General features: G+C 37.3%; 1 protein-coding gene across 1 annotated transcript in view; it reads left to right on the top strand.

Annotated features, from left to right (window-relative positions):
* Window positions 1-12,887: 12,887 nt before the first annotated feature.
* LOC128606903 (P2Y purinoceptor 3) overlaps window positions 12,888-15,285 on the top strand; it is a 36,260-nt gene continuing 33,862 nt past the window's right edge. The window contains exons 1-2 of the mRNA XM_053623445.1: window positions 12,888-12,990; window positions 14,916-15,136. The gene's annotated coding sequence lies outside the window, so the exon portion shown is untranslated. The remainder of the gene's footprint in view (window positions 12,991-14,915; window positions 15,137-15,285) is intronic.

A 15,285-nucleotide genomic window follows, 5' to 3' on the forward strand; every position in this document is an offset into this window, starting at 1 on the left:
TTTCCTTCTTTCTTTCTTTCTTTTTCCAAAACAAGGAAACTTGCCTTTCAAATAAGACTTTATCTTAGGACAGCAAGCACTGCCCAAAAATGCTACCTGCCTAGGCAGACTCCTGAATAGTGACACAATTTTACTGTGTCCATGATGTATCACAATCTTTAAATTTATTGATCCATCATCTAACTGATTATCATCATATGCTTAGTCTGCTGTGTTTTCTTTTGCTATTAAAACTGAACACTGAAGGGGAATGTCACCGTCTTCCAAAAACACACTAAGGATTAGAACATTTTGATCATTATGTCAGTAAAACATTATATATCTGTTTTGTAGCAAGTTTTACACACTTATCAGTAAAACTGAACTGAATGCTCTTATGAGGCGACGAGACCCGTTTCAGGCCTGTGATGTGAAGTGTAAATCTGTTTTTATTCTTTTTATGGGTTTTTATTTTTTGAAGATCAATTAGTGATCTCAGTGACAGAATTAAGCCAAGTTTGTAATTGTATAATATTTACTGTAAGATGTAGAACGTTCAATAACTATTAAAAACTTTCCCAAAAAAAATGCTTGTTTTTGCTTTTTTTTTTCTGCACTTCTACATCAGTGACCAGGCTTGGTTGCATGTGGAGCAAAAAGTTGAAGGAATTCAAAGTCAAAGTGAACTTTATTGTCATTCAGACCATACAACAAGGAGTGCACAGCAAAATTAAATTGCGTTTGTCCAAGCTCAAGTGTGCAGAAATCCCCAATAAATAAATAAAAAATCAACTAGGTTCATTCAGTGACATAGCTCCAAGGTCCCTCTGAGGTTTGAGCCTCTCATGTCCTAAAAACATGCCAGGAGGTGGATTGGTGACTATAATTTGCCTTTAGGTGTGAATAAGTGTGTGAATGTGTTTGGTGCGCTGTGATCTACTGGAGTCCCATTCTGGGTGTATTCCTGCCTCATACCCAGTGTTTCCAGGATAGGCTCTGGATTGAGCTCAGCCCTGAAGCAAATAAAGCAATTACTGAAGATGAATGAATAAAAAAATTTTAACTTAAATGCCATTTCTTCAAATACATTCTTAAAATGACAACGTTAAGATTTGTAAGGATTCTCACCCTTATATCCTTCCAGCTTTCAATACAATTCTGACTTGAAACCTCTGGAGGGGGTGCCTACCGGGAAAATTATACCAAATTCTGTCTGTCAAAGATGGCTGCCTTCAATACCAGTACAGTATTCACCTAGAAGGAGGAATTTTCATAAGTTTTTAGTCCAATTTGCCACAGTGGAAGTATGACATTACTGAAGAATGAATGGTGTAGGAATTAAAGTATTTTATTTTTACTATACCACCCCCCAACCCCCTTTTTTTTTTAAAGGGACAAATGTGAATGGACACTTGGGTGCTCAGCTATTCCATGACCAGATGTGTGTTATTCTCTCATTATTCCATTATTAAGCAGATAAAAGGTCTCCAGTTGTGGCATTTGCTTTTAGAATCGGTTGCTGTCAATATGAAGTCCAAAGAGCTGTCACTGCCAGTGAAGCAAGCCATCATTAGGCTGAAAAATTAAAACAAACCCATCAGAGAGATAGCAAACACATTAGGTGTGGTCGAATCAACTATTTCTTATGTTTTTAAAATGCTGTTGAGCTCCCTGCAGGAGGTAGGTGTCTCCATATCAAAGTTAACAGTCAAGAGACTCCTTCACCAGAGTAAATACAGAGGCTTTACAACAAAATGTAAACTATTGGTAAGCCTCAAAAACGGGAAGACCATAGATTTTGGAGAAAAACGAGAAAAAAGAAACTAACAATCCTGTACAGTTCTGGAAAAACTGTGCTGTGTAATACTTATATCATTCACCCGATTTGGATGTAAACACACTGAAATCACCCTTAAAGTCAGCACTTTGAGCTCATATGTATTATTTCATTCCAATTCCAATATAGTGTTGTATACAGCCCAAAAATTCAATAAACAATAAATTTGTTAATGTCCAAATAGTCATTGACTCCAGACCTAAACCCTATTGAGCATCTGTGGGGCATCCTCAAACAGAAGGTGGAGGAGCACAAGGTCTCTAACAGCCACCAGCTCCGTGATGTCGTCATGGAGGAGTGGAAGAGGACTCCAGTGGCAACCTATGGAGCTCTGGTGAACTCCATGCCCAAGAGGGTTAAGGCAGTGCTGGAAAATAATGTTGGCCACAAAAAATATTGACACTTTGAGCCCAATTTGGACATTTTCACTTAGGGTTGTACTCACTTTTGTTGCCAGCGGTTTAGACATTAATGGATGTGTGTTGAGTTATTTTGAGGGGATAGCAAATTTACACTGTTACACAAGCTGTACACTCACCACTTTACATTGTAGCAAAGTGTCATTTCTTCAGTGTTGTCACATTAAAAGATATAATCAAATATTTACAAAAATGTGAGGGGTGTGAGATACTGTGTGTGTGTGTGTGTGTGTGTGTGTGTGTGTGTATATATATATATATATATATATATATATATATATATATATATATATATATAGTGAAAAAAACTTACAAAGACTAAGTTGCAAGTTTAAATCCCATGAATGTGCTTGGATTGGATTCTGTCTCATTCATAAATCTGATAAATAAAGATGTAAATGATTCAGTTTCACAATTGGTAATTGATCTTGAATGAATAAATATGAATGAATGGCACACATAATGAAAGATCAATTTTTTCAAGGGGGTTTTATCTGTAAAATGTTGTATATAGGGCACTTTGTTGCATAAGGGGACTAGTAATTGCATGTGAATAAATACTGTTTGAGAGTGATCATATATCAGTGTGTTTCATTTCCCTCTCCTAACCTCAGACATCCTGTACGAAGAAAACTACATATGTCTAACGACAGGGGACATTTCACTTTCATGAATAAAAGGAACTGTACTTTTCCTTGTTGTGTGGCCTTTTGGACCTTTATTGTGTATCTTATACCTTAAAGTTACATCTTATGTGCCTTCTAAATCAGTGGTCGTTAAGGTCCAATTATGTACCTTAAATTATTTTGAAATGTATACTATATTCATAATTTAAGGGAGAAGATACCCACAAAAGGTATGAAAGATGTATCCTTGATAGTTCCACCCCAGCACAAGGAAACGTACAGTTTCGTATGTTTATTTCTGAGAGTGTTCTAGCATTTGCTATAGACTCATAGCTGTTTCTTAAAGTGTGAATGTTTTGTAGCAACTATTCATAGGCTACAGTAACTTGTCTAGCCAATTATGATGATTTTATTAATTAATTAATTACTTAATACTCAGTTGTGTGTTAAGTGGTATAAATATTGAACCCTTTAGAACCTAATACTCAGTATTTTCCATTGTAAATATATATATATATATATATATATATATATATATATATATATATATATATATATATATATATATATCCTTTAAATTTACTGTAACTTACTGGTGGAAGAGTATTTACTTAAATTAGTGTTTACAGCTTTCTTACTGTAATGTTTGTTTACAGTTGTTTACTGTAGTACATAGTACTATATTTTATAAAACTTTACAAAATACATAAAACAATTTTACAGGACTGTATATTGATAAGTGTATTACTCTAAAAATCACAGCTGCAACTTTAGTACACTGTTTTCTCTTTTTTTGCCAAATATGTACATCTTATAAATCAATAAATACATCAATAAATTTGAAAAGTTTACAACAAAAACTCTAACAAAAGAATCTGGATTTTTTTTTTTAAGTTTGTATTAATCGTTTATGTTAAAAAAAATTTTTAAAAAAGCCTGTGTCTAATTCAATTAATATTTTTTTAATGTGCTTTCAGGTTTTTATAATTTTTGGTATTTTGATTTTACCATTTTATGCATGTTTTACTGAGTTCTATTAGTTCTTGTATAATGTATTTTAATTTCCTGATTTCTGGATTCACTGGGTAATTTGTACAGGTTTCCCTGTAAATAAATGCACGTCATGCAGCGTTTCTTGAACGACTTTGGGGGGGGTTGATATTAGCTGGATACTGGGTTGCCACAGCGGATAACCCGTCCGCATATTTTGATTCTGGCACAAGCTTTATGCCGGATGCACTTCCTGATGCAACCCTCCCCATTTTTGGGGATTGGGACCAACACTGAGGGTGCACTGACTCGTGCAACCCTCCACTGGCTGGGGTTTCCCGACCGGGAATTGAACATGGGGCGCGGTGGTGAGAGTACCACATGCTAGACATTGTTTATTATTAATAAATATTAATAATATAATATAATAATAACTAATAGCACTATAAGAAAACATAAGAGATAAACCATGTCTTCATTTAAAGAGTAATGAAACCCGGCCTGGAGATCTGTAGCTCATCTTCTGCCTCTGTACTGTTGAAAGCGAAGACCAGGAGACTTGGGAAAAGCTTCAGCAGGATTCTTTATTGTAGAACATCAGGAGCATCAGTCTACAGGCCAGAATGTGCTGTCTTGCACTGCAGTCATCAGTTCTAAAACAATGAGATATACATTGTAGTTTTAAAGATATTTTGGGGGCTATCCTTCCATGAGAAGATAAAGCAGTAATTTGATGACTGTAAACAAAGTGTACAAAGGAAGTAAGCAGTTGTAGCAACCCTCCCCAGACCCTGGTGTTTTACCAGCCCTTAATCCTATCAGCATAACTATCACTCAGACTAATTCATTATCATAGAGATAAAAGAAGGTCCACACCTAAGCCATTATATTTACATTTTACTCAGACAATGATTAAATCATGAACAATGGTCGTCAATTACCAAAGGTAAAGGTTTCATTAAGCCATTCTTGTTTGACTCACAAAAAGGTGAACAGGATCTGGCAGAGACCTCCACTTAGCAACTCTGTTTAAGAGTGTACAATACAGCTGACACTGTTGCTTCTCTAAACTACCAAGTCTGATACACATATAATTAAAAATATATATATATATTCTTAAACTCGTTCTTAAATGTATATTCCCACAGTACTTACATTTTATATTATTTAAAGCCATCAAATTTAATCCCATATATGGAATATTCACACACACACACACACACACACACACACACACACACAAAACTAAAACAGACGCTGCAATGACTTCTGACCTTCAACAACAGGTAATTTATACACTGCCATCTAAATAAGTGTAAAAGTTGTTTTTAACAGACATTTAATGTAAATGTTCTTTCATTGCTCTGGGTTATATTGTGACATGCAAATATGCAAATTTAATGCCTGTTAACCGTAAACAAAGTTACACACATGGGTAAGTTGAGTCGTATAGTAAGCTTCAAACAGTTAAATATAACACCAGATTTGTTATTATTTCCACAAGCCCTAGAACTTTGATTTGGAACATACCCATTTTAACTTCTCTCAATGCCATCTTTCTCACTTGACCTCTTTTTGTTTGGGAGTTTCTAACCCCAGACACCACTGACTGCCTTACCAGCTTTTTATTTCTTTACATTATGGTTTCTCTTTTGTAGCATTTACACCCTCAGCTGCCACCTGGCCAAATTATTTTACTCTAAAGTGGAGAAAAAGGTCTGTCATTGAGGTTGTGTGAGCAAAAAGTTCAAATCCCAGGAATGTCAGTGACCCATTATTGGGCTTTAAGGACGGCCCATAACCACAATGCAGTACTTGGCTTGGATTCCACTTCAGTTAAAAGTCCCTTTGGATAAATGTATTCGTTCTGCCAAATGAATAAATCTATACAAATTTTTTTATTATTGCACAACAATGCTGCTTGAAAGTTGGTGAACCCTTTAGAATTTTCTATATATCTGCATAAATATTACCTCAAACATCTGAAAATTTTCACACAAATCCTAAATACAGGCAAAGAAAACCCAGTTAAACAAATGAGATAGAAATAATGTACTGTACTTGGTCATTTATTTATTGAGGAAAATGATCCAATATTACAAATCTGTGAGTGGCAAAAGTATGTGAACCTCTAGGAGTAGCAGTTAATTTGAAGGTGAAATTAAAGTTAGGTGTTTTCAATAAATGGGATAATGATCAGGTGTGAGTGAGTGCACTGTTTTATTTCAAGAACAAGGTTCCATCAAAGTCTAATCTTCACAACATGTTTGTGGAAGTGTATTATGGCAAGGAGATTTCTGAAGACCTCAGAAAAAAGTTGTTGTTGCTCATCAGGCTGGAAAATGTTACAAAACCATCTCTAAAGAGTTTGGACTCCACCAATCCACAGTCAGATAGATTGTGTACAAATGGAGGAAATTTAAGACCAGTGTTACCCTCCCCAGGAGTGATCGACCAACAAATATCACTCCAAGAGCAAGACATGTAATAGTCTGCGAGGTCATAAAGGAGCCAGGGTAACTTCTAAGCAACTAAAGCCGTCTCTCACATTGGTTAATGTTAATGTTCATGAGTCTACCATAAAGAGAACACTGAACAACAATGGTGTGCATGGCAGGGTTGCAAGGAGAAAACCACTGCTCTCCAAAAAGAACATTGCTGCTTGTCTGCAGTTTGCTAAAGATCATGTGGACAAGCCAGAAGGCTATTGGAACAATATTTTGTGCATTGATGAGAACAAAATAAAATTTTGGGTTTAAATGAGAAGGGTTATATTTAGGGAAAAGAAAACACTGCATTCCAGCATAAGAACCTTATCCCATATGTGAAACATGGTAGTGGTAGTATCATGGATTTGGCCTGTGCTGCTACATCTGAGCCAGGAAGACTTGCCATCACTGATGAATTCTGAATTATTCCAGCGAATTCTAAAGGAAAATGTTACGACATCTGTCCGAGAACTGAATCTCAAGAGGACAACCCTAAGCACATAAGTTGTTCTATTAAAGAATGATTAAAGAAGAAGAAAGTTAATGTTTTGGAATGTTCAAGTAAAAGTCCTGACCTTAATCCAATATAAATGTTGTGGAAAGACCAGAAGCAAGCAGTTAATGTACGGAAAACCACTGACATCCCAAATTTGAAGCTGTTCTGTACTGAGGAATAGGCTAAAATTCCTCCAAGCTGATGTGCAGGACTGATCAACAGTTACAACAAATGTTTAGTTTCAGTTATTGCTGCACAAGGGGGTCAAACCAGATACAGCATGCAAAGTTTCATATACTTTTGCCACTCACAGATATGTAATATTGGATCATTTTCCTCAATAAATAAATGACCAAGTATAATATTTGTAGCTCGTTTGTTTAATTGGGTTCTGTTTATCTACTTTTAGGACGTGTGAAAATTTGATGATTTTTTAGGTAATATTCATGCAGATATATAGAAAATTCTAAAGGGTTCACAAACTTTCGAACATCACTGTATGTATCATTTTAACCTTTTAATATTTTTAATTACTCAGAGTTTGAAAAAGGTGCTAGATAAATGTCACAGAGACTTAATACTTTAAAGCACTGTATCGTGGGTGCTGGCAGGGAAGGCCACCCCAGATTCCACCAACCAAATACTATATCTGTCTGCAGTGGACATCAGGAAAACTCTATCCAAACTTAACCCATGGAAAGCTGCCGGTCCCGACAATATACCTGGCCCAGATTCCACCAACCAAGTACTCTGTCTGTCTGCAGTGGACATCAGAAACACTCTGTCCAGACTTAAAGCTGTCAGTCCCAACAACATACCTGGCCGAATGCTAAGGGAATGTATTCGTAAACTTGCAGATGTCCTAACAGACATCTTCAACATCTCCATGAGCCAAGCATTTGTCCCTGTGTGCTTCCAACAACCACCATCATCCCTGTGCCAAAGAAATTGTCTGTGACCTGCCTCACTGACAACCAGCCCATCATACTCACACTTATCATAATGAAGTGCTTTGAGCAGCTAGACATAAAACACATTCCCACTACACTGATGCCATTCCAGCAGATCTACCGCCCTAACCACTCAACAGAGGCCACCATATTCGCTGACATCCGCTTGTCTTTGACTCAACGAGACAAAAAGGACAATTATGTGAGGATGATGTTCATAGACTTCAGTTCATCATTCAACACAATCATCCAACAACAACTAATAGGAAAGCTAAGCCTGCTAGGCTTGACCACCTCCCTCTGCAACTGGATCCTGAACTTCCTGACCAGGAGACCCCATTCAGTCAGGATTGGCAACTCCACCTCTAGCACCACCACACTGAACACCAGTGCTCCCCAGCTCTGAGTATTCATGATTGTGCTGCAAAGTACAATTCAAATAACATCATCAAGTTTGCTGAAGACAGTACAGTTGTGGGTCTCATCAGCAACAATGGAGTAGGAGGGAGGAGGTGGAGCAGCTCACAGACTAGTGTAGACACAACAATCTATCTCGCAGTGTTGATGAGACCAAAGAGTTGATTGTTGATTTCAGGAGGACCCGAGTGGACCACTCGCCACTGCACATCAACAGAACAACTGTGGAGAGAATCAAAAAGCTCCAATTTTCTTTGTGTGCACATCACAGAAGACCTCTTCTGAACTCTCAACAACTGCCTAGTCAAGAAGGCACAGCAGGATCTCCACTTCCTATGGAGGCTGAAGAGCTAAGCTCCCCCTTCCCATCCTCACTACCTTTTTCCGAGGGACAATAGAGAAAATCCTGACCAGTTGTCTCACAGCCTGTATGGGAGTGGCACAGTTTCAAACTGCAAAACCCTACAGCCAATTGTGAGGATAGCTGAGAAGATCTTCAGGGTCTCTTTATCCACCATGGACGCCTCCTACAACAAGTGCTTCATCGACAAGTCCACCAGCATTGTGGATGACCCCCCTGGCAGAAGGTATTGGAGCACCCGTGCAACTACAACCATACTCTGCAACAGCTTCTTCCCTGTGGCAGTCAGAATTTTTTTTTTTGTGAGCACTTAACTCACACTTTTGTGTATCTGCACTTTAATTAGTCCTTTCTTTTGTGCCACTGTATTATGTGTTGCACCATAGAGGTATGACAATAAAAAATACATTTGACTTGACTTCACTTGAAGTATCAATCAAGTAATAAAACCTTTTTTTGTTCCAGAGAGGCAGTTTCATCAGCAAACATAGCTTTGCATTAATTCAGTAGTACCAGTCCAGTCAATAAGGGAAGAAAAAATAGAAGATTAAACTTGATTGTAGTATCCTAAAGTATGCTACTTATCCATAGTAGAATTAGATTTCTATCATTTGTTATTTATTTATTTATGTGGTTCCCTGGTAAGGGCACGGTGGCTTAGTGATTAGAACATTTATCTCACACTTCTGGGCTTGGGGGTTTGATTCCCACCTCTGCCCTGTGGGCGTGGAGTTTGCATGTTCTCCCTGTGCTTCGGGGATTTTCTCTGGCTACTCTGGTTTCCTCCTCCCGCAGCCCAAAGACATGTGTTGTAGGCTGACTGGCATAGTGTGTGAATGGACGTGTGAGTGTGTTTGTGCGATTGTGCCATGCGATGGGTTGGCACCCCATCCAGGGTGTCCCCCATCTTGTGCCTGAGTCCCCTGGGATAGGCTCCAGGCTCCCAACTCCGTGTAGGATAAGCGGTACAGAAAATGGATGGATGGATGGTTCCTTGGTGGACTAGTGGCTACTCTCACTGCGATCTGGGTTTGATTTTAGGTCAGAGAAACAACTCCAGCCACTGGAGTGGAAATAGGGAGGCTTGCGTTAAGAAGGGCATCCTATGTAAAACTTGTGCCAGATTCAAAATGTGTGGATGGGTGATCCACTGTGTTGACCCTGAACAGGAGCAGCTGAAAGAGGGAAAAATGTATTTTAAAAATGTATTTGTATGTTGTAATGAGCATTAGTTTTGTCCATTGTGCTTTACTTAATTCCATCCTGTGTCCATCTACCTTGTGAACAAAACCACTCCACACACATGTTCCCAATCCAGCCACTTAGACTCCCTTCTAATTTCTTCTAATTTGAAATGAGGCTTCATCAATTCTGAAAATGTACTACTTTGAGAAACTCAGCATAAAATGGAAGACTAAAAGTCAGCCTCTGCTTACATTCCGTTCAACCAACTCTGTGCTTGGACTGGATTCTGCTTCACTGGTCAACTTCTTTGGGTAAAAGTATCTGCCACATAAGAATAAGAACATGAATAAAACATGACAGGGTGGTTGCCCCCCAAATTTGATTATTTTCCTATGACAGTACACCCTGAAGTGTGTTATTCCTCAAATACCACAGCAAGTATTTTAATGAATGAAACATCATACTTTTAATCTATTTATAGTTACATTTAATGTTATGGAATGTCTGCAAGACAAGTTAGCTCCTGTTATCACTTATGTTATAGCAACTATAAACAGTCATTCCCTCACCAGCCTCTCTTTTTTCTTTCTTCAGTAGATTGTTGTTAAATAATGACACTTTTTTCCATTTATTATTACGCTTAGATAATGTGGAGTGTACAAGAACCCCCTAAAAACATAAATTGTCTTGGCTGATGAGGTTGATAGTGCATGGTAAGAAGCTGTTTTGGTGATGAGCTCTCTTGGTGCATATGGTTCGGTAGCAACTGTCTGGATGTGGTTGCCTGGATGGATGGTTTCATTAGGAATTTTATATCCCCATGTCATTGATCTGGTGGTAAACAGTGCATTGATGGGAGTGAGCGTGCATCCGATGATCCTCAGCATTACACATTACTTTTTGTAAGAGTTTCTGATAGGACTGAGAAGAGGAACTACATATTGATGAAGGATGTAAGGATGCTCTCAGTGATGACTATCAAACTGAACCATTATTTTTTGAGATACACTGAGTATCCTCAAATGCCTCAGACAGCACTACTGTTGTTATAGAAAAATGAATCAACACCTTCTGACTAATCAGATTCAATAATTCAACAGTGCTATGGTATAAATCATTATAATGTAAACAATCAGTGATTCTATTGGTAGTGAATGAGAAAAATATATAAAAAGATGACATACTGTATACATAAGAACGCATTAAAACACTTTTCAAAATGCCGGTTATTGACCAATAACTTTTGTCCCAATAGTGAAACAGCAATAGTCAGCATGTCTGTACTGCCGGAGAGTGTGTTTCACTTCTCATTCACAGTATTAGGCTTCCTGGATGAGGAAAGCTACTAAGCTACCCAAAGTGTGCACATTTCATTAGCAGTGAGGCCACAATTAATTGGGCAAGCTCGTAAAAAGTGTACTTCAACTGCTTCTTTGAGGGTTCATTGGATAACTAGGACTTCTTAGCCTCTTAAAAGAATTCTACATGGAATTATTTCTGTTAGGGAAACACTTTCAGGGTTTTACATTTATGGCATTTGGCAGACACCCTTATCCAAAGCAATTTACATTTATACAACTGAGCAGTTGAGGATTAAGAGCCTTGCTCAAGGGCCCAGCAGTGGCAGCTTGGCAGTGCTGGGATTGGAACTCACAACCTTCCAATCAGTAGTCCAATGTCTTAATCACTGAGCTACCGCTGCTCTGCCACTGATTTTACATCCAATCTGTAAGAGGGACAACTGAAGAACCTTTCGTGTACCATAGCTGGTACAGTCAATTGTGGCACTAATTATATTTACCATTTACGTCACCCTGTCTTCCTGGCTAATAGTTCACATTAGCTGCACCAGAGTGTCAGTAAGCGAGCAACAAGCTGAAACAAGCATGAATACCTTGGGTCAAATTTCTGACATTCATAATCAGTTCTAGAAAGAGTGAAGGATCCAAACAAAGGATTAAATATAAAAGTAATAACATGCAATAAAACATCTAAATTATGAAATATTTTCACTGGCTTGACAATGTCAATGGAGGAGTTATGCATGAAATTAACTGAAAAATACATTTTATTATTAAGCAAAGTGTCCTGTACATTAATGTAACTGCAAAGTAAAAAATATATAATTTAAAATATTAATGAAAACTACCTGAAACACTGAAAAAATAGCATTTGTTACCTGTACCCATTCTTTAACACTACATTTTAGCATTAAATATAATGATTACAATCCTTCAGAATGTTGTTTTGTTGTGTTTTTTTTTTTTTGTTTTTTTTTGCATTTTTGTGTGATTCCATATCTCATCTACGGTTCAAATAAATATTTTTCATAAGAAGTCCATAATATTTTAGTTAAAACACACATTTTAAGTGTATCCCCAGGTTTTCACTCAGTCCTGTTACCCTCATGTTCACCAGGAAGTTGTATCATTTGGATCTTCGGAAGGCCATGGGAAGACCAAAAATAAGTTCACTCATTTTCTTTTCTGTATATTTGATGATATTGTAACTATGACTGAGAAGGTCAGTATAAACTTCAGGTTTGGCTCTTCTTTAAAAGGAAAAAATGGCTTTGCATTTTTTTTTTCTCAGAAAAATACTATTTGTGTGCATATATAGTGATTTTCTTAGTCACAAATATCAATTATTTGAACATGTAACCAACCATTTATTTAAAATAAACACTTTCTTGAGGTGAAAATAAAGGAATTCTTTGAAACGCTTTTAAATATGCTTTTTAAATGACATGTTTTGGTAACAGGACTGAGAAAAATGCAACCATCTTCCACTTAGAAACCATGTAAAAAAAAAAAAATTATAAAGTTATCTGAGATTGACCAGTACACATTTGGATTAGTTAAATAATGTGTTATTATTCAGTGTTGAAAAATAGATTAAAAAATGAAGTTTAATTTGAAAGAGTTACAACAAGCAAATGGAATCCATTCGGTGGAATGTCTCTCTCTCTCTCTCTCTCTCTCTCTCTGTCTGTCTGTCTCTCTCTCGCTCTCTCGCTCTCTCTCTCTCTCTCTCTCTCTCACTCTCTCTCTCTTTCTCTCTCTTTCTGTTTCTCTTCCTGAAGAAAAGCAAAAGCAATTTTATATCCCCATGTCACTGATCTGGTAGTAAACAGTGCATTGATGGGTGTGAGCATGTATCCGATGATCCTCAGCATTACACATTACTTTTTGTAATAGTTTCTGATAGAACTGAGAAGAGGAACTACATATTGATGAAGAATGTAAGTATGCTCTCATTGATGACTATCAAACTGAACCATTATTGGTTGTGACACACTGAGTATCCTCAAATGCCTCAGACAGCACTACTGCTGTTATAGAAAAATGAATCAGCACCTTCTGACTAATCAGATTCAATAATTCAACAGCGCTATAGTATAAATCATTATAATGTAAACAATCAGTGATTCTACTGGTAGTGAATGATAAAAAAAAATCTATATAAAAAGATGACATATTGTATACATAAGAACACATTAAAACACTTTTCAAAATGCTGGTTATTGACCAATAACTTTTGTCCCAATAGTGAAGCAACAACATTCAGCATGTCTGTACTGCTGGAGAGTATGTTTCACTTCTCTCTCACAGTATCAGGCTTCCTGGATGAGGAAAGATACTAAGCTAACCAAAGTGTGCACATTTCATTAGCCATGAGTCCACAATTAATAGGGTAAACTTGTAAAAGAAACTTGTACTTCAAGGGATTCTTTAAGGGTTCATTTCATAATTAAGAGTTCTTAGCCTCTTAAAAGAATTCTACTTGGAATCTTTTCCATTAGGGAAACACTCATAGGGTTCTACATGCAATCTGTAAGAGGGACAACTGAAGAACCTTTCGTGTACCATAGCTGGTACAGTTAATTGTGGCAATAATTAATAAATATTTACCATTTACTTCATCCTGTCTTCCTGGTTAATAGTTCACATTAACTGCACCAGAGTGTCAGTAAGCGAGCAACAAGCTGAAACAAGCATGAATACCTAGGGTCAAATTTCTGACATTCATAATCGGTTCTACAAACAGTGAAGGAGCCAAACAAAGGATTAAATATAAAAATAATAACATGCAATAAAACCTCTACATGATTAAATATTTTCACTGGCCTGACAATGTCAAGGGAGGAGTTGGAAAATGAAGTCATTTTCCAACTCAGTCAGGACTGATTTATTGGTTCTATAAAGCGAATATAAAACAGCTATAAAATAGAATTATCATGAGGAAAACTTTCAAATGTATGTGCCGTTGATTCTTTTGTTCCACAAATCTCACTCTTCAAGAAGGGCTTCAGCTAAGAATATCAAATTATGTGCTGTGCTTCCCATTGCATTAACATTTGTACTGAGCAAAAGTTACTTACAACAAAAGTCATAAGAAACCTATGAAAAGCACATTTATTTCAGTAAAACATTCAAGTGAGTCGAGGAAAAACTGTTTGTATTCTTATAAATATTAAGGCATAATTTTTCTCCTGGAAGAAAGTGTTATTGTTATTTTCTCCTAGTCTTTTGCAGTAGTGATTAGTGGAAGTGTGTTTGTTCAAAAAAAAGCTTTTGAATTCAGTTTAAACATGTTCAGCAATTTGCTTTTCAAATTGAAATAACTTTGGGCTGTGACAAAGCTCAATATTGAATTCTTTCATTTCATTAACTGGAGCAAAAGAAAAAAATGTGGAACGCTATGGGCAAAGGTTTGTGGACACCTGACCATCACACCCATATATTTGGGCCTTCCCTAAACTGCTGCCACAAAGTTAGAAGCATGCAATTGTAGAGAATGACTTTGTATGCTGTAGCATTTAATTTCATTTCCCTTCACTGGAACTAAGAGGCCCAAACCTGTTCCAGCATGACCATGACCCTGTGTACAAAGTGAGGTCCATGAACACATGGTTTGTCAGGGTTGGAGTGGAAGAACTCCAGAGCCCTGACCTCACCCCCTGAACACCTTTGGGATGAACAGGACTGAGAAAAATGCAACCATCTTCTGCTTGGAAACCTCGTAAAAACTTAAATAAAGTTACCTGAGATTGACCAATAAAAAAGATTTAAAAAAAAAAATTATAAGTATAATTTGGAAGAGTTAAAACCAGCAAATTACACCCATTCGGTGGAATCTCTCTCTCTCTCTCTCTCTCTCTCTCAGCACGCTCGTGTTCCCGGTGCGTCTGAGTGAGAGCGCGCGCGGCTGAGCAGAGGCGTTTAAAAAGGCGTGTGTGCGAACAAACCGAACATTAGGATCTGGATTCGATCGGGAGTCAAGCGGATGGTGAACTTTCTCCAGACGAACCTGATGGATCACTGAAGGAATAGTGTCAGTTGGCACGTGCCGACCTCCGGAAGCTAGTATTTGCACGTAATGACGAGGTAAGATGCAACCTGTGATTGTAATGACGCGAGAACTGCTTACTGAAGTTGTTTGCGAATAAGACGAAAACGAACGACTCACGTGTTCATGAGTGGTAGTCAGGACGCTAATTACAGTTAACTAGGAACAGGAAAGGACCTAAATGCAC

This window comes from Ictalurus furcatus, chromosome 4 (genome assembly GCF_023375685.1).
Source record: "Ictalurus furcatus strain D&B chromosome 4, Billie_1.0, whole genome shotgun sequence".
NCBI lineage: Eukaryota > Metazoa > Chordata > Actinopteri > Siluriformes > Ictaluridae > Ictalurus > Ictalurus furcatus.